General features: G+C 39.6%; 1 protein-coding gene across 12 annotated transcripts in view; it reads left to right on the top strand.

The window, feature by feature from the left end:
• Positions 1-25,264, top strand: part of ENOX1 (ecto-NOX disulfide-thiol exchanger 1) — a 744,157-nt gene that overhangs the window by 293,533 nt on the left and 425,360 nt on the right. For 3 of the 12 annotated variants that reach the window (XM_064270092.1, XM_023551262.2, XM_064270091.1), the window contains exon 3: positions 2,626-2,758. The exons of the other annotated variants lie outside the window; for them this stretch is intronic. The gene's annotated coding sequence lies outside the window, so the exon portion shown is untranslated. The remainder of the gene's footprint in view (positions 1-2,625; positions 2,759-25,264) is intronic. 12 annotated transcript variants of the gene reach the window in all.

The following is a 25,264-nucleotide window of genomic DNA, read 5'->3' as shown; positions in this document are numbered from 1 at the left end:
GTCACTTTGAAGACTAAGGTGGCCCTGATCCAGACCGTGATATTTTCAGTTTCCTCATCTGGATATGAAAGTCGGATGCTGAATAAGGAAGACCAAAGAAGTATTTATACATTTGAATTATGGTGTTGGTGAAAAATATTGACTATATCATCTACTGCTGGAAAAACATACAGGTCTGTCTTGGAAGAAGTACAGCCAAAATGCTCCTTAGCAGTGAGGATGGCGAGACTTCATCTCACATACTTTGGACGCATTCTTAGGAGGGACCAGTCCATGGGGAAGGACATCATGCTTGGTAAAGTGGCACATCAGTGAAAGAGAGGACGGCCCACAACTAGGTGAGTGGCTGCAACAATGGGCTAAAGTATATTGGCGATTGTGAGGGTGGTGCAGGACCCGGTAGTGTTTCCTTCTGTTGTACGTAGGGTTGCCATGAGTCGGAATGAATTCAACAGCAACTGAGAACAACAACATAGGGACAGAGCTTGTTTTTATCATTTATAAGTGCATAAGAATAAGCGAAGGGTTCGTGTAAAGATAAATATATGGCAGAAATAAGATTGTAGTCCAGACTAGAGCTAATGACGTTATTTTCCACTATGTTGTTCCTTCAGATTAGATGGGTAGCTGGATCCTCATGTATACTGAACTTTACTATCCTATATCCATTTTGTAGGGTTGAAAAAATTCTACCCCTTGTTTACAAAGGATATCTTTAGAGATAACAAGGAATGTCTCATTATTCACAACCCTTATATAAGTCTTTTTTTTTTCCACTTTTTTTAATGTTGCAAATATAACACCGAAAAACAATAAAACCAAATTCGTTGCCATCAAGCCGATTCCAACTCATAATGACCGTATAGGACAGAGTAGAACTTCGCCATAGGGTTTCCAAGGAGCAGCTGGTAGATTTGAACAGCTAACCTATCAGTTAGCAGCTGAGCTCTTACCCACTGTATCACCAGGGCTCCATATATAACACAGCACTTAACCAATTTAACATTTTCCAGGTGTAAAATTTAGTAATATCAATTGTTCTAATCATGTTGCCCAACCATCTCCCATAATCATTGCCATAGTTCCCATAAACAGAAACTGTCTGCATTCCAAACAATGATTCCTCTTTATCCCCTCCTGTCCACCCCTGGTAACTTGAGACCACTAATAAACTTTCATCTCTGTACACTTGCCTGTTCTTGTTATGTCATATAAATGATATACAGTATTTGGCTATCGTGAATAATGCTGTAGTAAACGTTGGTATACGTGTGTCTGTTTGCATCGCAGCTTTTATGTCTTCGGTATATACCTTGGAGTGGAAGAGCTGGGTCATATGGTAATTATGTGTTTAACTTTTTGAGAAAATGCCAAAGTGTTTTCAACAGCTGCTGTCCCATTTTGAATTCCCACTAGCAGTATATAAGGGCGGACCCACATGTAATTATATTTCTCCAAGTAGCATTAGTGGACTCAGAGAAATATTTTGTGCACTTTCACAGCTTTCTAGGCCTAGAACGGGAAAGGCAGTAGTTCCGTATACCTGCCCTAAGTAAGCATCACTGCGTGCTTGATTCATGCCATCCCTTTTGCTTGTTCATTATCCTGTCCCTCCTTTAATGCCTATACTTGCCATTATATGCAGGAACTAACAATCTGTGAAACCAAAGCAAGACTGAATTAGACAAATGACATCAAAAAGGGAGGAAGCAGGTATATTTAAGTGAGTCAGTTTTTAGGAAGTGGCAAGTAACTTAAAAACCATTGAAGTGTGAACTCCCTCCTCTGGCCTCGTCACCAGGGCAGCCAAGTATCTGCCCAGTCTGTTTTAAGAGATAGCATCTTTTTTGTTTGTTTGTTTAATTAATTGAGGAATGGTGGTAGTCCTGCATTCAGTGTTAACTTGTCCTATGGCTTCTTTATAGACTACTCAGTGGAGGTTTCCTGAGTTCAGCGCATAGGTGTTGGGACTATAGATACCTAATCCTAAACTACATAGTAATATTTATGTTCAATTTTGTTGCCATCTCCCACTTTCCTGTGCCTTCCCCATTCCTCTCACCTAACTTTAAGGTGTGCAGTGCCCTCAGGTTGCCTCTGACTGCCCAGAGTTTCCCATTTTGCCTTAAGACCTCTCACACACACTCAAAATAACTGTCGCTCCAAATGTACCTTGTCCTCCAGAATGTTACTGCAGACTCCCATTTTGTTGTCTTACTATGGCTGGCTCAACTCGGAAAAAGTAATATGAATAAACGAATTCATAATAAGGTATCCATGACCAATGAGGCTCAATATAATACTATTCCCTTAAGCTGAAGGATTTTGAGGTCAAGTAGATCCTTTTGGGTGGGTTTGCCTATGGCATAGGCAAGATCTTTTATGTCAGGCTTGGTTCCACCATTCATGTCCAGGAGTGGCCGTGATCCGCTTGTGCCTATTCTGTGGTGGTGTCGTGAACTGCCATCCAGTTGGTTCTGACTCAGGGCAACCCCATGTCCAAAGGAACCAAGTGCTACCTTGTCCTAGGCCATCCCCGTGAGCAGTTGCAGTTCAGACCATTGTGGTCCATAGGGATTTCGATGGCTTATTTTCAGAAGTAGATCACCAAGCCTTTCCTCTCAGCCTGTCTTGGTCTAGAAGCTCCACTGAAACTTGTTCAGCATCACAGCAACATGAAGGCCTCCACTGGCGGATAGGCGGTGGCTGCGCGTGAGGTGATTGGCCGGGAAGCAAACCCTGGTCTTCCGCATGAAAGGTAAGAGTTCTACCCCTGAACCACCACTGCCCCTGCGTCCCTGTACGTAGCAGCAATTTCTGAGTGACTGTAAGGAGGAAGAACAGGGACAAAGATGAGGGGAATCAAGCTAGGACATGGAGAGGCAAAGAAAAATAAGGGATGAGAAAGTCTGCCAGCAGAGTTGAATTATTTAACCTTCGAGGTTTCTTCCGACCCTGAGAGGGAAAGAAAGTATAAAAGAAAGAAAAAGGGAAGGAATGAGATATGGAATAAAAAGGGAAGGAGTAGGGCTCTGAGAATAAGGCAGGAAGCTGCACTTTTTAGTTAAAAAGCCTCTAGGTTAATACATATTTTATGCTATGCTGTTTACCTCCTGGAGCAGAAGTAAGCCCTTTTCTGTGGCTTTTAGGAATTTAAAAAATCATTTCGCATGTGGCCTTGCTGGCATGCCCCTTTCAGGACATCAGAGAACGTCTCCCACAGTGCGGTAGAGGCTGTCAGTAAATACTTCAGCATTTTATTTTTCAGTATTTGCTTTTCTGTGTCAGAGCCCTGTTGGCAAGAGATCAGAAATCTTGCAGAGTGGCAGGGCTAAAGGTCCCTGCTTCCTTCCTGGCAGAGTTAGAGAAGACTCAGCCACCAGTGCATCAGGTATGGACCAGGGCAGCCCTACAGGACATTAAAATATAGAAAGGCTAAAACGAAGACTGACTCTATTAAATAAATGTTTTCTAAGTGGAAGAAGCAAGTGGGGAAAATGGAAGTACTGATGGAGAAAGTCTGAACGCACTAAACTTACTGAATATACTTTAAGTCGGAGCATTCTTATCTTGTTTGAGCTGCTGCTCATGCCTTAGTCATGTTGGGCCCATCCTCTCCTATGCTGGCTGAGCTAGTGTCATCCAAGAGTAGGAATAGTGTTCTGTAAGGAGGCCCACACGGGACTAGAAGAGCTCTGTGGACAATCGTGCTGTCCTGACATTAACCAGCTGCTGTCGAGTTGATTCCAACTCCTGTCGACCCGTTCTGTATCAGAGTAGAGCTGTGCTTCATAGTGTATTCAATGGCTGATTTTTTTAGAAGTAGATTGCCAGACCTTTCTTTTGAGGTGCCTCTGGGTGGACTCAAACTGCCAACCATACAGTTAGCAGCTGAGTCTGGTTACCATTTGTACCATCCAGGGACTCCGTCGTGATAGTAGGTCAATTTAAATTGATATTAAGATACCAAATATTCTTTTGGTTTGCAGTTTCATCATATTATTAATGCTACCGTCAACTATTAAAAAAAAATTGCAGCTTATTAAATATGTATCAAATTTGGCTAAATTGTAACATACCTTTTAAGATAAAAAATGTTTTTGGTTTACAAATAAGCTTTGTAGCTTTAAAAGGTCAGTACAGTAGTTTCCTGAAGCAGAAATATGCATGTAATTTTTAGGAGATGAATAATCCCCCAGACTTGATTAATTGCTCTATGTTGAGGCCTGGCTGTGGACAAATGTCAGCTATGTTCTGTTTTGGGTGTGTTATGCTTGAAGGAGGATTGGAGAAAACACTTCTGGAGGAGTTAACATCTGCAATTTTGATTTTATTTTAAAAGGCCAAGTAAAATTACCTTTAGGGGTGTGTGTGTCTTATAAAGAAGTATCAGAAATTAAAGGAAAAAAAATGTCTCTTGGGTTATTATATTTGAAGGATGTTACTGGGACAGAACACAATCACCAAGATTTTACTCTCTGAAAATGAGTTGTGTATGGTGTAAATCCTTAAACGATTTAGAGACATATTTTGTGATATGAATCCCTTCCTGGAATAGCATAAACTGATGATTTAAATTACTGTTATGATAGCTCAAAAATTTCGTTGGACTGAGACAATTCTCTCTTTAACCCAATACAAAGTGCAGCTCCTTTGCTATGTACTTGTATAGCAATTAGAATCTTTGTAATGAGGGGGGGAATTATTGTGTTTTTTTGAGCACATTACTCCAGTGATACACAACTCAGAATTTATGTGGTGGTTGATCAAGACCCTGAGCAGTGAAGTCACACCTTATCTCAAGCAGGTACTAGATGCCCTCATCTGAAACAAAGTGCAAGATTAAAAAGATGTATAGGCAAAAACCCAAACCTGTTGACGTCAAGTCCATTCCAACTCTTGGTGACCCCATGTGTGTCAGAGTAGAACTGCTATAGGGTTTTTCTTGGTTTTAATCTTTAGGGAAGCAGATTGCTAGACCTTTATTTCCCAGTGCTGCTTGGTGGATTCAGACTACAAACCTTTGTGTTAGTAGTTGAGCACAAACAATTTTCTCCACCCAGGAGAGCCAAGTATAGGCAAACATACTCTCGAAATGCCTGCAAACGTGGTTCTCTGCCTGCTCTGCCATCTCTTAGGAAGTCCTGCACAGCCTGTTGTCCATACAGCCTGGGACCAGATTGTCAATGAGGAGTATGAGAGAAAGACGCCATATTGAGTGACACTGCATTTAGTGGGACCCCACTTGTGTGTGACACCCTACACCATGCCTTGCACAGTTAATATTGGTTTTCCTTTTCCTTAGTCCTACTGCCTTGGTACCAGTGTCTCTTGAATCTGTAGGTCCTGAATGTGGGATTCAGTACAGCTTTAAGGGCTTGATAATGAGAGTTCCAACTTGAAGTGGACAGACGGCTCTGAAACCTGGGATGCTGGAGCAGGTTATTGTAGGATAGTCCTCATTTTTAACTGATACTGAGAAAGAGACATACAGGAATTAGGATCAGAGCATATATACATCTGCATGAGGTCAAGGAGTATTCTCTAGAACCTACTTATGCAGTTAGTGTATTTTAAGTAATGGTAAACTGAAGCAGTGTTAAAGATATCATTTAAAAAATCATGCATTGCCATTCCATAGGCTATTTTTACAGAAATATCTTTGATCACAGTGGAACACAAAACTACTGTTTTTGTTAAGTCAGAATGTGAACTGAACATTTAAATGGTCCTAAGGTTTTTTTTTTTTTTTTTTTGGGGGGGTAGAGATGAATAAAAGTTATTCTATAAGGGTTTTTGGGTTGGAATTATTTTTAAATGCTTTAGCAGTTAATGTTTTCCTATTCTTGTTTGGGTTTGGGTTTTAGTGGTTAAGTAAAAATGCATTTCTCAGTTAATGAATTTTCAAATTTCCATTCATAAGATAGAGACATTAGAAGTCGACTTTGCTAAAGACTGTGTCGTTGTTACTTCAGAATAAATTCAGTGTGACTGATGTTACTGTAGACTGATCGATACACCTAGAGACAGCAGAGCTGTCTTTGTCAACAGCAACAGTCTAATTCTATAAATATGCGTGGACTCTATTTTGTGCCAAGGATTGTTCTAGGTGACAAGGATAAAATGCCTTTGAGGAGTTTGAAAGACTTAGGACAAACTCATAAAACAGAGTTTTGAAAAAGTGTAGTAAATTCAGCAATAGCAAGCAGGAAGCACAGGAGACTGTGGGTGGACCAGAAAGGGCCCCTAAACCTCAGGGGTAAGAGTCTGGGGGTGTTGGTGCATGAAGCGCTATCTGAACTCAGCTTTGACAGGCCTTTGATGAAGACCGAGGAAATAGGTAAATGGAGGGCCCAGCATGGACATTAATAGACTTCTTTTTGGTCTTGCTTGTTAGCATGTGCTCCTGTTCTGGTAACAGTACCTCAGGTTTTCCCTTAGGAATCGTGTCTCTTCTTAGCCCATGGAATTCAAGTGGGGCTGATGTCATCCCCCAGCTGTTAGATAACCCCACCACAAATGGCCTATCAGGGTATTTCTCCCTCTCCCTCCAGACCACAGGCATGGCATCATGGGAGCCAAGGCAGGACTAAGACTTTTGTTGAACTAAAAGAAGAATTTTTTTTTTAACTGAGTTTGTTGCTTTAGCAGTGAAACATTAACTGCTGAAGTATTTTAAAATAATTCATCAGGATTTGTTAGTCCCTCTATCCGACCAAAAACTCTCTGATAGAACATAGACCTGGAGCTTCTGGTGGCCATTTTGCCTCCAGCTGGTGGTAGCTTGCTTTGAAAATGATCCGTGACGTCTGGGGTCTTAAAAACTAGCAAGCGTTCATCTAAGATGCCTCAGTTGGTCTCAACCCACCTGGAGCAAAGGAGAATGAAGAACACCAAAGGCACAAGGTAATGATGAGCCCAAGAGACAGAAAGGGCCACATAAATCAGAGACTACATCAGCCTGAGACCGGAAGAACTAGACGGCACCTGGCTACAACTGACGACTGCCCTGACAGGGAACACAACAGAGAACCCCTGAGGGAGCAGGAGAGCAGTGGGATGCAGACATCAAATTCTTGTAAAAAGAGACCAGACTTTATGGTCTGACTGAGACTAGAAGGACCCCGGAGGTCATGGTCCCCAGACCTTCTGTTAGCCCAAGACAGGAACCATTCCCAGAACTGACTCTTCAGACAGGGATTGGACTGGACTATAGGACAGAAAATGATACTGGTGAGGAGTGAGCTTCTTGGCTCAAGTAGACACATAAGACTATGTGGGCAGGTCCTGTCTGGGGTGGGGGGAAGATGAGAAGGCAGAAGAGGACAGAAGCTGGCTGAATGGACATGGAAATAGAGGGTAGAGAGAAGGAGTGTGCTGTCTCATTAGGGGGAGAGCAACTAGAAGTATATAGCAAGGTGTATATAAATTTTCATATGAGAGACTGACTTGATTTGTAAACTTTCACTTAAAGCCCAATAAAATTAAAAAAAGAAAAAAAAATGAGCCATGATACATGCTACAATGTAGGTAAACCTTGAAAACATCATGATGTATGAAATAAGTTAGTCACAAAGGACAAATATTGTATGATCTCGTTTATATGAAATATCTTGAATAGACAAATGTGTAGAGACCAAAGTTTATTAGTAGCTACCAGGGATAGGAGGGAGGGGGAAAGGAGGACTCAGTGCTTAGGGGACACTGAGCTTCTGTTAAGGGCAATAGGAAAATTTGGAAGCGGGTGATGGTTGTACAACATGATAAATATAATTGTCATTGAATCATGTATATGTAAAAAATGCTGAAATTGCAAATGTTTTGTTATATATATACTTAACCCCCCCTCCAAAAAAAAAAATTAAAGAGAAATGGAGCCAACACAGAGGGGAACAGAGTGGAGCGATGGAAAAAGTTCTGATCATATTATTTGAGCATCTACATCTAGCCACTCTGAAGCCATTATTCTTTGGATTTTTTCAGTTAAGTGTATCAATGAATTCCCCTTTTTATGCTCCAAGCACCGTGAATTGGGTTTCTGTCACTTGTAACCAAAGCAGTTCTAATAAAGTGATTTTTTTTAGAACTTGTTTTGCTTTTAAGAAATTGTGTCATTTTTGACTTCGAAAATGTGGCAATTTAAGAGTAAGTATTATTCCTCTGAAAGGGAAACTTCTTTCCCCTTTCTAATGTGTTGAAATAGAAATTTCAGCTCAGTTCTAAAATTCTTATCTTATTTTAGAACAGAATTTTATACCAAATAGGCTCAAAAGAAAAAGAATGAGCCTTAAGCCAAATTGTAAACATAGAAAGTGATTAATTTCACATAAAAATTTATTCTGCTTTTTTTTATATACTGTGTGCCGCCCTCTTGGGGAGGACTTCACTTCCTGGACAGGGATGCCCCTGGCAGTGGGAAGTCAAGCCTGCACACCAGCCCTGCCTTGTCTGATGCACCTGGGATATCACACATCCCTCCCTGCCTCCTGTGATTCACAATGATAGCTCTTTAGGATCAGAAATTCCCCCTTGCCAGAGGAGCTTCTGAGGGGGTCATCTCTCATTAGGTCTGGCTGTAGGTTTTATACGCCATCTGAAGATACGCAGATGTATTTAGGCAGAACACGGTTGTATAATGTCTGATCATCTCTTGTTAACTCAGACCGGTCATTTTGAATAGTAAAAATTTTCTGAGTTGTTTACTCACCAGTTTTTCAAAATGAAAGTATTCCCTTTAGACCTATAAGAATAAAACAAACCAAAATCGCACCTAGATTTTTCTTATCTGGTGATTATTTAAAAAGCATACTTTCAGGTCTTTCTCTTTTGATGCCCTTGCCAGTTACCTTTTTCAATCAAAGATATCTTTTATCTTCACACCTCGTTTATGAATTTTTAAAAAATGTTTGCTTTCCTTACACATGGTTCTGGTCATGTATGTGGCAGTAATTATTATGTTAATGAGTCCTTCTACAGGGTTCCTGGCTGTTTGAAACTGTTTCATTTCCCTATTTTGGTCAGCGGTTTGTTTTCATTTGAGGAAACCAAAGCAGACTTAGGCTTAAGAATGTTAACTGTAATGTGTTGGGAAAGTCTTTTCTCATGGAAACAAAATTCAGGTTTATTCCCCAATTAGTCTGGGGACCTGGGGTGGGGTTCTCAGAGATGTTAACTGTCATCCAGTTCAGAGGCAAGAGAATGGGCCAGGCCAGCTCTCCTGTGATTTAATGGTTGGCTGGGCCAGCTTAACAAACAATGAGCTTGCACGCATTTTTGAATCAACAGTCCTGATTGGTCCAAAGGGAGGTGTTGACAGGCCATATGGGAAGCAGAGCAGTTGAGCCCTGCCTGCATTACCAGTTGTTTGGCAGGAGCAGTCACTTCCAGGGAGTCTGATCTGACTATGCAACTTAGCAAGTCAACCACAGGGATGTAGTGAGAAGGATAATTTAGATTAATTTGTATTGTGACCATTTTCTGGCTCCTGGTTCTTTCTGCTCAGGTCATTGCGAAATATGAGAATGGTAAGTGAGAAGTGAGGCGGTAGGTGAGGGGTCTTTTTTTTCTGTGATAGGTATTGGGACATGGTTTGTCATAAAATTTCAGTTTGGATTGAACCACAATGGAAGAGCAGAAATTGGGAGCAGTAGGAACATAGCTTTGTGGTGTCGAAATCTACAGAGGCCTAGAGGGGTATTAGTCCCTTGAAGATGGTGAGTTGAAGACACGAGGTGAGGAGGCAGGGAATAATTATTTTAAGTTCCCTTCTGTGGTTTCCCTTTGCAATTAAAGTGACATGGGGTCTCCTTCCCACCACCGACAAGCCCCTTGGGGATCTGGCCCTGCTCCTGACCTGTGACCTCCTCTCATCTCACTTGCCTATTTTTTACCAGACTCTGGGCACAGGAGCTGAGTTATCCCCCACCACAGGGCATTTGCATCTCCTACCTGGGATGCTTTTGACCAGAACCACGGTTTGGCAGCTCCTTCTGGTTATTCAGCTTTCAGTTTGAGTGCCAGCTCCTCAGAGAACCCTTCTTTAAGCCCTGCCTAAAATCACCTCCACTCCATATCCTGTCACTCTTTAGCCAGTTAACAGATTTCATCTTGAATAAGGAAGACCAAAGAAGAATTGATGCATTTGAATTATGATGTTAGCGGAGAATGTTGAATATACCATGGACTGCCAGAAGAATGAACACATCTGTCCTGGAAGTGCAGCCAGAATGCTCCTTAAAAGCCAGAATGGTGAGAGACTTTGTCTTGCCTACTTTGGACATGTTATCCGAGGGACCAGTCCCTGGAGAAGGACATTATACTTGGTAAGGTAGATGCTCAGTGAAAAAGAAGACCTTCAAAGAGATGGATTCACACAGTGGGTGCAACAGTGGGCTCAAACGTGGCAACAGTTGTGAGGATGGCACAGGATGTTTCCTTCTGCTGTACATGAGGTCACTATGGGTCAGAACTAACTCAACAGCACCTAACACTGCACAACAACAGCATCATCTTCAGAGCGCTTATCACTATTTGAAATTATGTTCTAACTTGTCCATTTTCTGTCCCTTTCTACTGGAATATGTGTTCCATGGGGGCAGGGATCTTATTCGCCACTATATTCCCAGCACTTAAGTATCATCTGGTACAATATGGGGCTCAATTACACCAAACATTTGAACTTTCTAGACCTATTAGACCACTGATCTATTATTAGATATGCCCCAAATGTAAACAGATAGTTGTACCTTATAGGGAAAACTTTAAGCCATTAAAATAGGGCCCCTAACCCACCCACACCCGTCTGAGGCCCCTTAGATAAGGGGGCTGGTTTTATGGGGTGGAAGAGGAGAGAGGACAATGGATGCTAGCAATTAGACTCATATTACTGGCTTGAGGGAGACATCTGCCTCTGAAAATTCCCTCTAATGTACAAAACAATTGATCTTCCCTCAGTCCCAGGGAACACACACTGTTAGACAGCATGGACGTTAATTTGCAGAAATCAGAAACAAACCCCTGAAAGCTTCTTACCATTTCTCCATCTGTGACCTTTGGCTTTGTTCTGTGAAATGTGTTTTCCTGTCACCTGTGAGAAAAGCAGGAAGAGAAGCAGGCTTGAGGAAATCTCCCCATTCCCAGGTCACCTCTCCCAGTCAGGTGAGGCTGTGGGGCAGCTGTGGGAGCTGGGGCTGAGCCTTTGGGCCCACACAGTCCAGTACTCTCCCCAAAGCCACACACAGGATCCTAGTTTATCTTTCCCATCCTAACATCTCCTCCACCCTTGGGGTCTCTTACATGTATAAGAGAGGAAATAAAGAAACCTGACAAAAACATTATTTTTGTGAGGTAGTTTAATGGCACAGTAGGCAGCAAATGCCACCCTAGGGTCAGCTGGAGAGGCTAGTTGGGTAGGAATTGTGTTTTCATCATTACTTTGAAAACAATAAAAAGGATGGAAGAACTTGGTGGCGCCAAACACCTAAACCCAAAAACCAAACCAAACCCAGTGCTGTCGAGTCGATTCGGACTCATAGTGACCCTATAGGACAGAGTAGAACTGCCCCATAGAGTTTCCAAGGAGTGCCTGGTGGATTTGAACTGCCGACCCTTTGGTTAGCTGCCATAGCACTTCAACCACTACGCCGCCAGGGTTTCCTTCGAACACCTAGGGGTCATTTAAGGATGACAACCAATTTACAGAAACACACATGCTCTGCTTTAATTTGGAGGCAGAAATATTTTACCTTAATGGTGTCTGAAATTCCTTTCAGACGGCAAAGACACGTCATTGAACGTTAAGCTCTCCTCCTCCCGCGGATGCAGCTCTGTGGCCACAAAGGAGAGTAGGGCCACCAGCAAGCTCCAAACAGGAATTGCTCAGAGACGTACCTTTGTCACCTAGAAGTTAAGGATTTAGATGGCCGAGCATATGTCTAGATGAGAGCAGGAGAGGAGAAGTTTTTAAAGGGAATACAGTTTGCCTTAGGCTGGTTTCAGAGTAAAACGACTATTCTCTCTTATCAATTTGTTCCTTCCTTTGGAAGATGAGCAAAAATATCACTCTCTCCTCAGCCTCAGCGTTTGTTCGGCTTGTCTTGACCAGCAGGTGCTTTCAGTTACTAACCTCTTCCCCGAGCAGAGAGACACGTTAAATTCCTGCCAGGTAGAATGAAGCTTACACTGATGAAGCTTGACTCGGTTTCCTTTGTAGTTGGATCATGTGGGAAGTGAGTGTTTGCTATTGTGATCACAGAACCAAATCAGAGAATTAAGGAACAAATACTGGCATAAAATTGGTTTACATAATTATTTTGGCAGTAAGTATACTCTCCTATCAAGAAAAAACAAGAGCACCTTTCCTTAATTTAGTTCTGTCAGTTCATATCAAACAACCGCTGTGTGTCAGGCCCTGTGCTGGTACTTGGGGGATGAAAAGAGATGAAATGTGCCTTTCATGAAGGTGAAATGCAAGAGGCTTGGTTTTGTACAAGGAAGGTGAGAAACCAGTGTGCACTTGGGTTCTCATTTTATTATAATTTAAAATCGTCGTTCCTTGAATGCCTAACCTCTGTGAGGCACTTCACATGAACAATCTCCACTCCTTATAACAGTCTGGTTAAGGTGATATTATTATCTGTAATTTATAGCTGAGGAAACAGAGGTTCAGAGAGAATGAATAACTTTTAAGTTCATACAGCAAGTAAGTGATTCTGATTCATCATGTATTATGCTTTGTTTTGTTTTTTAGTTGAAGAATAATTTAGATTAAAAAATATAATGTTGCCATTGAGTCCATTCCGACTCATAGTGACCCTATAGGACAGAGTAGAACTGCCCCACAGGAGCACCTGGTGGATCTGAACTGAACACCTTTTGGTTAGCAGCCGAACTCTTAACCACTAAGCCACCAGGGTTAGATTTTTTTAAAAAACAAAGCTACCTCATATTCCAGTTTTTAAGACCATCTACCAAAAAAAAAAAAGAAAGTAAATAAGGGAGAAAGGTGATCTTCATAACATTTCAAAGCTTAGTACTCTAGTGTGGCCAAGGGATCTGAGAACTACTTGAGAGAACCATTGTATAACACAGGAGATGAGTAAGAGATAATTGCTGAAAAGTTGGAAGCAAGGTTTTTTTCTGTTCCATTAATGGAAACAAATAAAGAGCAAAGTCAGGGTCTTGTTCTGAAGGTATGAAACACAAGTAATACATGAATATCTGGTCTTTAACCCAACAGTCCTTTCCTGTGGGGGGAAAGGTCAGTGAACCTTAAATACTATATAGCTCAGTGACTTTCATTGTTTACTACAAACTGCAGTAAGAAAAGCGTTATATTTACAAATAAATGCACACTTCCGTGCACATACCCACACAGCACAGTCATAAATTTGTGTGTGTGTATGTATATATATATGGAAACACACACACATATATATGGGAAAAGTTTCAGGAAATATTACATTTATTATGTGCAATATAATCTGATATTTTCTATTCTAGTTATTTAAAGGAAATTCTGGTCATAATCTGCTCACTAGTGGCTCACCACAATATGCTCGAAAAACAGGGCTGTATCTAATCCACCGATTTTGCTCTTCTCCGTTACTCTCTCTACCTCTGAAGAAACATCAAACAATAGAAGCACAAACACCCTTCACCTCCCCTTCCCATTCCGCATTCTTGGGTACAACACAGGTGCCCTCCTCCCTCTCCTCCTCCCCTGCCCATGTTTTAAATTTCAGGGGCCTCAGGCATCTATGGAAACCCTGATGGCGTAGTGGTTAAGTGCTGTGGTTGCCAGCCAAAAGGTCGGCAGTTTGAATCCACTAGGCGCTCCTTAGAAACTTTATGGGGCAGTTCTACTCTGTTCTGTAGGGTCACTAAGAGTCGGAATCAACCAGATAGCGCTGAGTTTTTGAGTTCTGGCATCTATAGGACATCATTTGTGCACGAGGGAGGTGTATCATTTGCTATTGGTGTTCTAGAGATTGTGATAACTGAGGGAACTTCCAGTCCTTCCCCTGCAATGAGTGAAACTTCTCTAATGTTTAAATCACATTCTTTAATTTGCTTGCTCTCTGACATTAACTTTTATAGCTGGAGAGGAGAAACTTTCAGTTACTCGCAGTCTCACGATACCATTAGAAACTTTTTAGTTTAGAAGCTTTTTATTTTAAATGAAATGCAGACCAAATAAATGAATCGAAGGTTGTCATTTCAATTACAAACATGATGTATTTTATTATAGAAATGTTTCCTTTGAAAATAGCCATATTGGAGTTTCTGTCAGGGAAAAAAACGAAATTGTCTTTGGCCACAATTGCCTATTCCATTTTATTTCCTTGTGAAAAGGCAATAGAACATAACTTTCATGGTTTAATTTTGTCCAAGGTACTGTCAACTTGTTCTGATCCTCTGAGAGTTCCAAACTGACCCTTGTAGTGTCTTTTGTGAGAAGAATACTGTAGTATGTAATATACTATTCGGTTTTATTTGAAATCAATTTTATCAGAGAAAAAAATTAAAAATTGGAGTTTGTGAAACTACGAGAGATTTTTATAAGCTTGCCATGTTTGATTTATTAAATAAAGGAAATAAGAAATATTGAACTTAAACTATTTTATAATGATTTTGCTCTTAGAAGGAAGTGATTTCTCTTTATTTTCCTTTTAAAATTAGCACTGCATTTGATAAATGGTCTCTAAGTATTAGACTTAATCATAAATACTAATCGGCTAAAAACATTTGCCATCAGGATGTTGCTTGAGCCACAATCATGGACAGCATCCTTGATATCACCCTCTCTCTCTGTGACCCATTAGTACATCCTTTTTTAAAAAATAAATTTTATTGTTTAATACATGTGTTTAAAAACCAAACTGTACCCATTGCTGTTGATTCTGGCTCGTAGTGACCCTGTAGGACAGATTAGAATGGCCCCATAGGGTTTCCGAGGCTGTAAATCTTTACGGAAGCAGACTGCCACATCTTTCTCCCAAGGAGAGTTCAAACCACCAACCTTTTGGTTAGCAGTTGAGTGCTTAACCACTGCACTGCCAGGGCTCTTATTGCATTTAGGTGAGAGTTTACACAACAAATTCGGTTCCTATTTTACAATTTATATACAAATTGTTAGTGATATTGGTTACATTTTTCACAATGTGTCATTTTTCTCATTCCGTTTTGGTTGTACCATTTTCAGTACTCTAGTTTCCCTGCCCTTTTACCTTCTCATCTTTGCTTTAGAGTAATTTTTGACCACTTGGTCTCCTATGGTTGATTTTTTGTTGTTTGTTTAAAGAAGTTCATTACTCACAGCTGATATTCTTTGTGGTCCAGTATGTTATTTAGCTAACAAGTGACCTCAAGGGATAATTTTGGTTTAAGGTTTAAAGCGTGTCTCAGGGTGATAGTCTCTAGGATTCCCCTAGTCTCAAGTGGTCCTGTAAGTCTGAACTTATTTTTTAAGAATTTGAGTTCTGTTCCATGTTTTTCTCCCATTCTGTGAGTATCCATCCCTTGTGACCCTGATCAGAATGGTTGGTAGTGGTAGCCGGGCACCATCTAGTTCTTCAGGTCTCAAGGTAGATGAGGACGTGGTTTGTGTACACTGTTAGTCCTGTAGACTGCTTTCTTCCCTGAGTCTTTGGTTTCCTTTAGTGCATACTATTGATTCAACCCTCAGATACACCTTGAATCCATCTGCTTCCATTTCTCTAGTCAAAGGCATCACATTTTTGAGTGAATTGCGGGGAGGGACAGAGCAAAGTCCCTGAGTGGTACAGTTAAGTGTTTCGGTGCTAACTGAAAGGCTAGTGGTTTGAACCTACCCAGAAGCACCTCAGAAGAAAGGCCTGGTGATCTACTTCTGAAAAATCAGTCACTGAAAACCCTGTGGACGCAGTCCCACTCTATACCCCATGAGTTGGAATTGACTTGACAGCATCTGTTTTATCCAGGGAGTTTTGAAGGGAAGAGGCGTCTTTAGAAGACTGCAGTGGCTACCTTATTTTCCACTCCACTCTCATTCTTGCCTTCTCTAATTAATTTTTTTCTAAAGATGTCTGAGTCAACTATTAAAAACATGAATCAGACCATGTCACTGCTTTGCTTAACAACCGCAATGCATTTCTAGTAAAACTGACAATCCCCAAAGCTCTGCGTGAGCTAGCTCGTGCCCATCTCACTGTTCTCCCTTTTAACAGTACCAGCCTCCTTTCCATTCCTTCAGTTCACTCCTTTCCTTCTCAGAGCCCTCCTACATATGTCCCCCTCACTTGGAAGGCTTTCTTCTTCCCTTCAATCTTTATTCTTGGATAATATCTCATTAACCAAGCACTTAGTAGGTGCTCAACAAATAATTTATTGTTTACTTCACGAATCGAATCCTCATTCCACTGTCGATCTCATCCCACTATATTTATTCATTCAGTATGTATTTATTAATGATCTGTTCTATGCCAGATGTATTGAGCTTTGTTTCTTTTAAAAATATTTTCCTTTCAAAATTAACAGTGCATTTGATAAATGGTCTCTAAGTGTTAGACTTTATTGTGAATATTAATTCGCTGAAAACACTTGCCATCAACATGTTGTTTGAGCCATAATCATGGACACCATCCTTGATATCACGTTATGTGAACTATTTTTTAAATTCTTCTGTGACTATATTCAAGAGCTTACATCACAGCTTTTTGGAAAATCTTTAATGGAAGCATATTTAGTCATCGAAAGTTAGACTTAGGACATTGCATTTTTCAAAGCACTTGTACAAATCTAATTTAAATTTTACTTAATTCTCTTAAGACCTATGTTTGAAGTTGATACGAGTATTCAGAAAATCTGTAGAACTTTCTTAAAGTAACATGACAAAAAATATGGAGCTTTGATTCCTATCTGTTCATCTGATCTCAGTCCAGTGCTCCTTCCCTTAGAATTAAGGAGCCAAGTTTTAGGAGAATACAGATATCCAGCATTTGAGGTTTCTTTTGCCTTGAGAGTATTTACTAATCCAGAAAAGGTAGAAGCAAGGCTAAGTGTATTTTTTGAAAGTTTTACAGGGCTAGAAGGAAGAAAAATTTAAGTCCAAGTTCCACAAAAAGGCCGTATCCTAGGAAAAAGTGTCAAGCAGAGATGAAACAATTGTTCCACAACAGAAGGTCGTATTCAAGTCATGCGGATGTCCTAGAAGAGCCTCAGTCCTTGGAATTTGATTAAGAAGATCCTAGGTTGCTAGTATGTTACCGGATGGTGCAAATGGTTTTCTTTCAGCTACTAACTGAAAGATTGGTAGTTCAGACCCACCCAGTAGTGGAGTGGATGAAAGGCCTGGCAATCTGCCTCTATAAGATTACTACCAAGAAGACCCTGTGGAGTGCAGTTCTACTCTGAAGCACATAGGGTCTCCATGAGCTGGAATCAACTTGTTGACAAAGGGTTTGGTTGCTAGTACATTCAGATGCCTGGCCAAAATTAATAAAAATCCTTTTGGAGGAAGATAACATTGTCATGGATTGAATTATGTCCCCCCAAAATGTGTGTATCAACTTGGTTAGGCCATGGTTCCCAGTATTGTGTGGTTGTCCTCCATTTTGTGATTGTAATTTTATGTTGAGAGGATTAGCGTGGGATTTTAACACTGAGGCCACTTTCCTGATCCAAGGTAGAGGGCGTTTCCCTGGAGTGTAGCCTGCACTACCTTTTATCTCTCAAGACATAAAACAAAATGGAATCAAGCAGAGAGTTGGGGACCTCATACCACAAAGAAAGTAGCACCAGGAGCAGAGTGTACCCTTTGGACTTGGAGTCCCTGTGCCTGAGAAACTCCTCAACCGTGGGAGGTTTGAGGACAAGGACCTTATTCCAGAACCAACAGAGAGAAAGCCTTCCCCTGGAGCTGACGCCTTGAATTTGAACTTTTAGCCTACTTTACTGTGAGGAAATAAATTTCTCTTTGTTAAGCCATTCACTTGTGGTATTTCTGTTATGGCAGCACTAGATGACTAAGACAAACATCATCCTACATTTAAATTATTTTTGCAAATGAAATTTTTTAATACAATAAGAGTAATGGTATAAAATCAAAGATAACCAGGCACATAAGTAGACATGATAACATGATGAAAATCAGAAATAGATAACAGGAACAGATACACATATGACTCAAATTATGGGATTATTAGATAAGACTTTAAAACAGCTATGCTTCCTGTGTTCTAGGAGATAAAAGACAAGGGGAATTGAAAATTTTTTTAAAAGGACATGCCTGTTGCCATCGATGCTGACTCAGCAAGTGACCCTATGGAACAGAGTAGAACTGCCCCATAGGATTTCCAAGGAGCAACCGGTGAATTCAAACTGGTGACCTTTTGGTTAGCAGCTGTAGCATTTAACCACTGCACCACCAGGGCTCCAAAAAAGGACATCACATATTTGAAAAGGAACCAAAAAGACTTTCTAGAATTTAAAAATAGTAACCAGAATTAAGAACTCTTGATGGATTTAATAGCAAATCTCATACAAATGAAAAGAGATTTAACAGACTGTAAGATAGACTAGAAAAAAAAAATTCAAAATAAACTAGAGACAAATAGAAGAATGGGGGAAAAAAACAAGGAAAGTCAAGAAACATAAGACGATACGGTTTGAAGGTTTAACATGCATTTAATAGCATCCTAAAAGGAAACAAAGGAGAGAGAATGGGACTCAAGCAATATCTGATGAGATAATGATGATTTTAAGCACTTAATGATTTACAGATTAAGTTTTACAATTTACAGATTGAAGAAACACTGGAGGCTTTAGCTAGAGCAACAACAGTAGCGATGTAGATCCCAGGCGTAAAAAGAAAACAAAACCTTTACCTAGACATATAATAGTTGGAACCAAACACAATGATCAATTTTCAAGAGCATCAAGAGGAAAAAGGTAGAATACCTTCCAAGGGTCAACAATAAGATCACTATCTAACCTCTCAGTAGAAATAATGAAAGATAGAATAAAAACTGTTAATAATTTACATGTCCCAAAAGAAAATAATTACTGACCTAGAATTCTATACACATCAAAAAATATTTTTCAAGGATTGAACTATATTAAAGATAACTTCATACTATAAAAAGGAGAGAATTTAACACAGTGGATGCACAGTAATGGAAAGGCTAAAGGTTGTTCTTTAAGCAGAACAAAAATCTTTTCAGGTGGAGGGTTAGACATGCAGGAAGGAATGAAGAGCAATTTTAAAAGATGGCAGATATGTAAGTAAATCTAAATACCAATCATGTAAAACAGTATGCCTCATAGTATATAAAATATACATAGGATTACAATTCAGTCAGAAACGGGGGATGGCATTAAAATATTCTAAAATTTTGAAAGTCTAGGAATGGGGTAATAGTATCATTTAATATTAGACTTGGATAAGTCAAGATGTATGTTGTAATCTCTAGAGAACCACTAAATGAATGATAAGAGCGAATGATTTCCAAATTAGCAGAGAAAATATTGGAATAATATGATGTAATCCAAAAGAAGGCGAGAGAATGGAACATAGTAGAGGTGAAATAAAAAAAAAAAGTAGATGGTAAAATGGTAGATTTAAATACAGATACGTTAGCCTGTGTATTAATTGTAAGTAGACATAATGTTCCAGTTAAAGACCAAAGATTATCAGACTGGATAAGGCCCAGCTTAATCTACTTTCAAAGATATATCTAAAATGTAAGGAGATAGAAAGGTTGAAACTAAAAAAATGAAAGACATATATAATGCAAATATCAATGCTACCTTCAATGCTACCTCCACATATTAAAAAAAAAAAAAAAGGTGATGTAGCTATATTTAAGACTTTAAAGCAAGAACATTACAAGGTGCAAATAGAATTTTTATGATGATAAAAGCTTTAATTCACCTGGAAGTTATAATAATCACAAAGCTTTAGTCACTTATGACCTAAGTCAAAAATTGTCAGAACTAAGGAAAAATAGAAAAATCCAGAAAGATAGTAATAAATTGTGAAATATCTCTTTTAGTAATTGGTAGAACAATCAGGAAGTTAATAAGCACTTAGATGAATGGATAAACTGTGGTACAAACAATTGAATTCTGTGCAACAATAAAGAATAATGATGAGTCCACAAAACATTTTACAATGGATAAATCTGGAGGGCATTATGCTGAGTGAAATAAGTCAATCACAAAAGGACAAATACTGTATCAGACCACTACCATAAAAAGTCAAGGAAAGCTTTACATGCAGAAATGTCATTTGATGGTTACCAGGGGTAGGAGGGGGAGGAAGAAAATCACTAACTTGGTAGTAGATACATGTTAACGTTGGTGAAGGGAAAGGCAATGCACAATATGGCGGAAGATACCGAGAGGTACGTAAGAATAAAAGGCAACAATAGTAAATACTACAGCATATACAACCGTGCTACAAGAGTAATAGCAAACAATTTATAAATGAATACATAGGTAGATATGTATTTTGAGTAGATATGAGAGGGTGTATGAGCATATACATGCATGAATATTTAGGTTTGCCTGTGGATATTTCTACATACGTACTTGTATTTGATACATGTATATTCATATGTAAAATAGAATGCACAGGAACACAGCCATGGAATCTTTTTAGACATAGCCAAACACTTCACGGCACCGAGTTACTTGGCTTGAGGGCTGGGGGCCATTGTCTCAGGGTACCTCTAGATCAGTTGGCATAACATAGTCCATAAAGACAACATTCTATATTCTACCTTGGTGAGTAGCGTCGGGGGTCTTAAAAGCTTATAAGTAGCCATCTAAGATACAACTGTTGGTCTCTGGAACAAAGGAGAATGAAGAAAACCAGAGACTCAAGGAAGCAATTAGTCCAAAGGACTAATAGATCACAGGAGCTAAATCTCCACTAACGTGAGACCAGAAGCACTAGATGTTGCCCAGCTACCACTACTGACTGCTCTGACTGGGATCACAATAAATGGTCCAGGTTAGAGTGGGGAAAAAATGTAGAACACAATTCAGATTCATCAGGAAAAAAAACAGACTTACTGGCCTGATAGAAAATGGAAGAACCTCTGAAATTTTAGCCATTAGATTCCTTCCTAGCTTGGAACTGGTGCCACTCCTAAACATCACCTTTCAGCCAAATAATATGCCCACAAAATAAACAATAACACCCATAAGGAAAGTGCTCCTCTTAATCATCTGTATGCAACAGAAAGGGTAACATCTACCCAAAAGCAAAAATGAGAAGGCAGGAAGGGACAGGAAAACTGGACAAATGAAAATGGATAACTCAGGGTAGTAATGGGGAGAGTGGTGACACATCTCAGGAATTGCAACCAGTGTAACGGAACAATTTGTGTATAAATTATTGAATGGGAAACAGAGTTGCTCTGTAATCTTTCACCTAAAGCACCATAATAATAATAAAGAAAAGCACTTAGAAGGTTTGAGCAATATGACAAACTTTATATATGGGTTAATAAAGTACCTTGCATCCAACAAATGCAGAAAATCATTTTCTTTTTCAATATACATGTAACATAAAAAGTTTGATGAGGTACTGGGCCATAAATAAAGCCTCAGAAACTTTTTAAAGAATTTACATCTACCAATGAATTAAAAGCTTGACCACAATTCATTAAATTGCAAATCAGTAACAGTACTCTTGAAAGAACAGCAAAATCTTGAATATCCCCATACTTAACAATTAAGAAATGTAATTCTAAATAAATAATGGCTTAAAGAAGGAAAAGGAAATTAGAAAACATTTCAACATGAATATTAATGAAAATTTGATGTATCAAAATATATAAAATGCATCTAGAGCCACCTTTGAGGAAAACCTATAGCCTTAAATGCATATGTTAGGAAAGAAAGGCTAAAAATGAAGAAACTGAGTACCCACCTCAAAACATTAGAAAAATAAGAGAAAAATAAACTAAGAGGAGGAAGAAAGAGATAAAGAGCAGGAAAAAGAAAGTGTATAGTACAGTACATCATCAAAATCAAGTTTGTTCTTTGAAAAGTTGATTCAAATTAGGAAGCTCAATAAAGCAAAAGAAATTAAAATGATAACCAGCTGTTAAGAATGAAAGAAGGGGCTGTTGTCATAGGTGCAGACTCTGAAAATATCTTAAGAGGATGTCAGCAATTTGCTAATTTTTTGAAGAGATTTTTGCACTTATTTAGTTCAGCACTTAATAAAAAAGTTAATACATGAGCAAATTGACTTTAAACCAGGGATGCAAGATTGGTTTAGTGCAATTTTCCACATTAATCCTATAAAGGAGAAAAATCATATGATTACCTCTTATGCAAATAAAGTATTAAAATCTTACATTCATCCATGATGATAATCCTTAGTATGTTGTTCTTAGGTGCCATCGAATTGGCTCCGACTCCTAGCGACCCTATGCGCAACAGAATGAAACACTGCCTGGTCCTGCGCCATCCTTACAATCGTTATGCTTGAGCTCATTGTCGCAGCCACTGCATCAATCCACCTCGTTGAGGGTCTTCCTCTTTTCCGCTGACCCTGTACTCTGCCAAGCATGATGTCCTTCTCCAGGGACTCATCCCTCCTGACAACATGTCCAAAGTATATAAGATGCAGTCTCGCCATCCTTGCCTCTAAGGAGCATTCTGGCTGCACTTCTTCCAAGACAGATTTGTTTGTTGTCTTGGCGGTCCATGGTATATTCAATATCCTTCACCAACACCAGAATTCAAAGGCGTAAACTCTTCTTCGGTCTTCCTTATTCATTGTCCAGCTTTCACAGGCATATGATGTGATTGACAATACCATGGCTTGGGTCAGGCGTGCCTTAGTTTTCAAGGTGACATCTTTCCTCTTCAACACTTTGAAGAGGTCCTTTGCAGCAGATTTGGCCAATGCAATGCGTCTTTTGATTTCTAGACTGCTGCTTCCATAGCTATTGATTGTGGATCCAAGTAAAATGAAATCCTTGACAACTTCAATCTTTTCTCCGTTTATCATGATATTGCTCATTGGTCCAGTTGTGAGGATTTTTGTTTTCTTTATGTTGAGGTGTAAGCCATACTGAAGGCTGTGGTCTTTGATCTTTATTAGTAAGTGCTTCAAGTCCTCTTCACTTTCAGCAAGCAAGGTTGTGTCATCTGCATAACGCAGGTTGTTAATGAGTCTTCCTCCAATCCTGATGCCCCGTTCTTCTTCATATAGTCCAACTTCTCATATTATTTGTTCAGCATACAGATTAAATAGGTATGGTGAAAGAACACAACCCTGACGCACACCTTTCCTGACTTTAAACCAATCAGTATCCCCTTGTTCTGTCTGAACAACTGCCTCTTAATCCATGTAAAGGTTCCTCATGAGCACAATTAAGTGTTCTGGAATTGCCATTCTTCGCAGTGTTATCCATAGTTTCTTATTATTCACACAGTCAAATGCCTTTGTATAGTCAATAAAACACAGGTAAACATCCTTCTGGTATCTCTGCTTTCAGCTAGGATCCATCTGACATCAGCAATGATATCCCTGGTTCCATGTCCTCTTCTGAAACCGGCCTGAATTTCTGGCAGTTCTCCGTTGATATACTGCTGCAGCTGTTTTTGAATGATCTTCAGCAAAATTTTGCTTGCATGTGATATTAACGATATTGTTCTATAATTTCCACATTCAGTTGGATCACCTTTCTTGGGAATAGGCATAAATATGGATCTCTTCCAGTCAGTTGGCCAGGAAGCTGCCTTCCATATTCCTTGGCATAGACGAGTGAGCACCTCCAGCGCTGCATCTGTTTGTTGAAACCTCTCAGTTGATATTCCATCACTTCCTGGAGCCTTGTTTTTCACCAATGCCTTCAGAGCACCTTGGACTTCTTCCTTCAGTACCATTGGTTCCTGATCACATGCCACCTCTTGAAATGGTTGAATATCGACTGATTCTTTTTGGTATAATGACTCTGTGTATTCCTTCCATCTTCTTTTGATGCTTCCTGCATCATTTAATATTTTCCCCCATGGAATCCTTCACTATTGCAACTCGAGGCTTGAATTTTTTCTTCAGTTCTTTCAGCTTGAGAAACGCCAAGCCTGTTCTTCCCTTTTGGTTTTCCATCTCCAGCTCTTTGCACATGTCATTATAATACTTTACTTTGTCTTCTCGAGAGGCCCTTTGAAATCTTCTGTTCAGTTCTTTTACTTCATCAGTTCCTCCTTTTGCTTTAGCTGCTTGATGCTCAAGAGCAAGTTTCAGAGTCTCCTCTGACATGCATCTTGGTCTTTTCTTTCTTTCCCTGTCTTTTCAGTGACCTCTTGCTTTCTTCATGGATGATGTCCTTGATGTCATTCCACAACTCGTCTGGTCTTTGGTCACTAGTGTTCAATGCGTCAAATCTATTCTTGAGATGGTCTCTAAATTCAGGTGGGATGTACTCAAGGTGATATTTTGGCTCTTGTGGACTTGCTCTCAGATGGTCTCTAAATTCAGGTGGGATAAACTCAAGGTGATATTTTGGCTCTTGTGGACTTGCTCTGATTTTCTTCAGTTTCAGCTTGAACTTGCATATGAGCAATTGATGGTCTCTTCCACAGTTAGCTCCTGGCCTTGTTCTGACTGATGATATTGAGCTTTTCGATTGCCTCTTTCCACAGATATAGTCAATTTGATTTCTATGTGTTCCATCTGGCGAGGTCCCTGTGCATTTATGTTGGTGAAAGAAGGTATTTGCAATGAAGAAGTCGTTGGTCTTGCAAAATTCTATCATTTGATCTCCAGCATTTTTTCAATCGCCAAGGCGATATTTTCTAACTACTGATACTTCTCCTTTGTTTACAACTTTTGCATTCCAGTCGCCAGTAATTATCAATGCATCTTGATTGCATGTTCGATCAATTTCAGACTGTAGCAGGTGATAAAAATCTTCTATTTCTTCATCTTTGGCCCTAGTGGTTGGTGTGTAAATTTGAATAATAGTCATATTAACTGGTCTTCCTTAGAGGCATATGGATATTATCCTATCACTGACAGTGTTGTACTTCAAGATAGATCTTGAAACGTTCTTTTTCACGATGAATGCAACACCGTTCCTCTTCAAGTTGTCATTCCCAGCATAGTAGACTATGATTGTCCAATTGAAAATGACGAATACCAGTCCATTTCAGCTACTAATGCCTAGGATATCGATGTTTATGCGTTCCATTTCATTTTTGACGATTCCCAGTTTTCCTAGATTCATACTTCGTACATCCAGGTTCTGATTTTTAATGG

This window comes from Loxodonta africana, chromosome 17, assembly GCF_030014295.1.
Source record: "Loxodonta africana isolate mLoxAfr1 chromosome 17, mLoxAfr1.hap2, whole genome shotgun sequence".
Classification (NCBI taxonomy): Eukaryota; Metazoa; Chordata; class Mammalia; order Proboscidea; family Elephantidae; genus Loxodonta; species Loxodonta africana.
The sequence above is the reverse complement of the archived record's forward strand: the minus strand, read 5'-3'. Positions and strand labels throughout refer to the sequence as shown.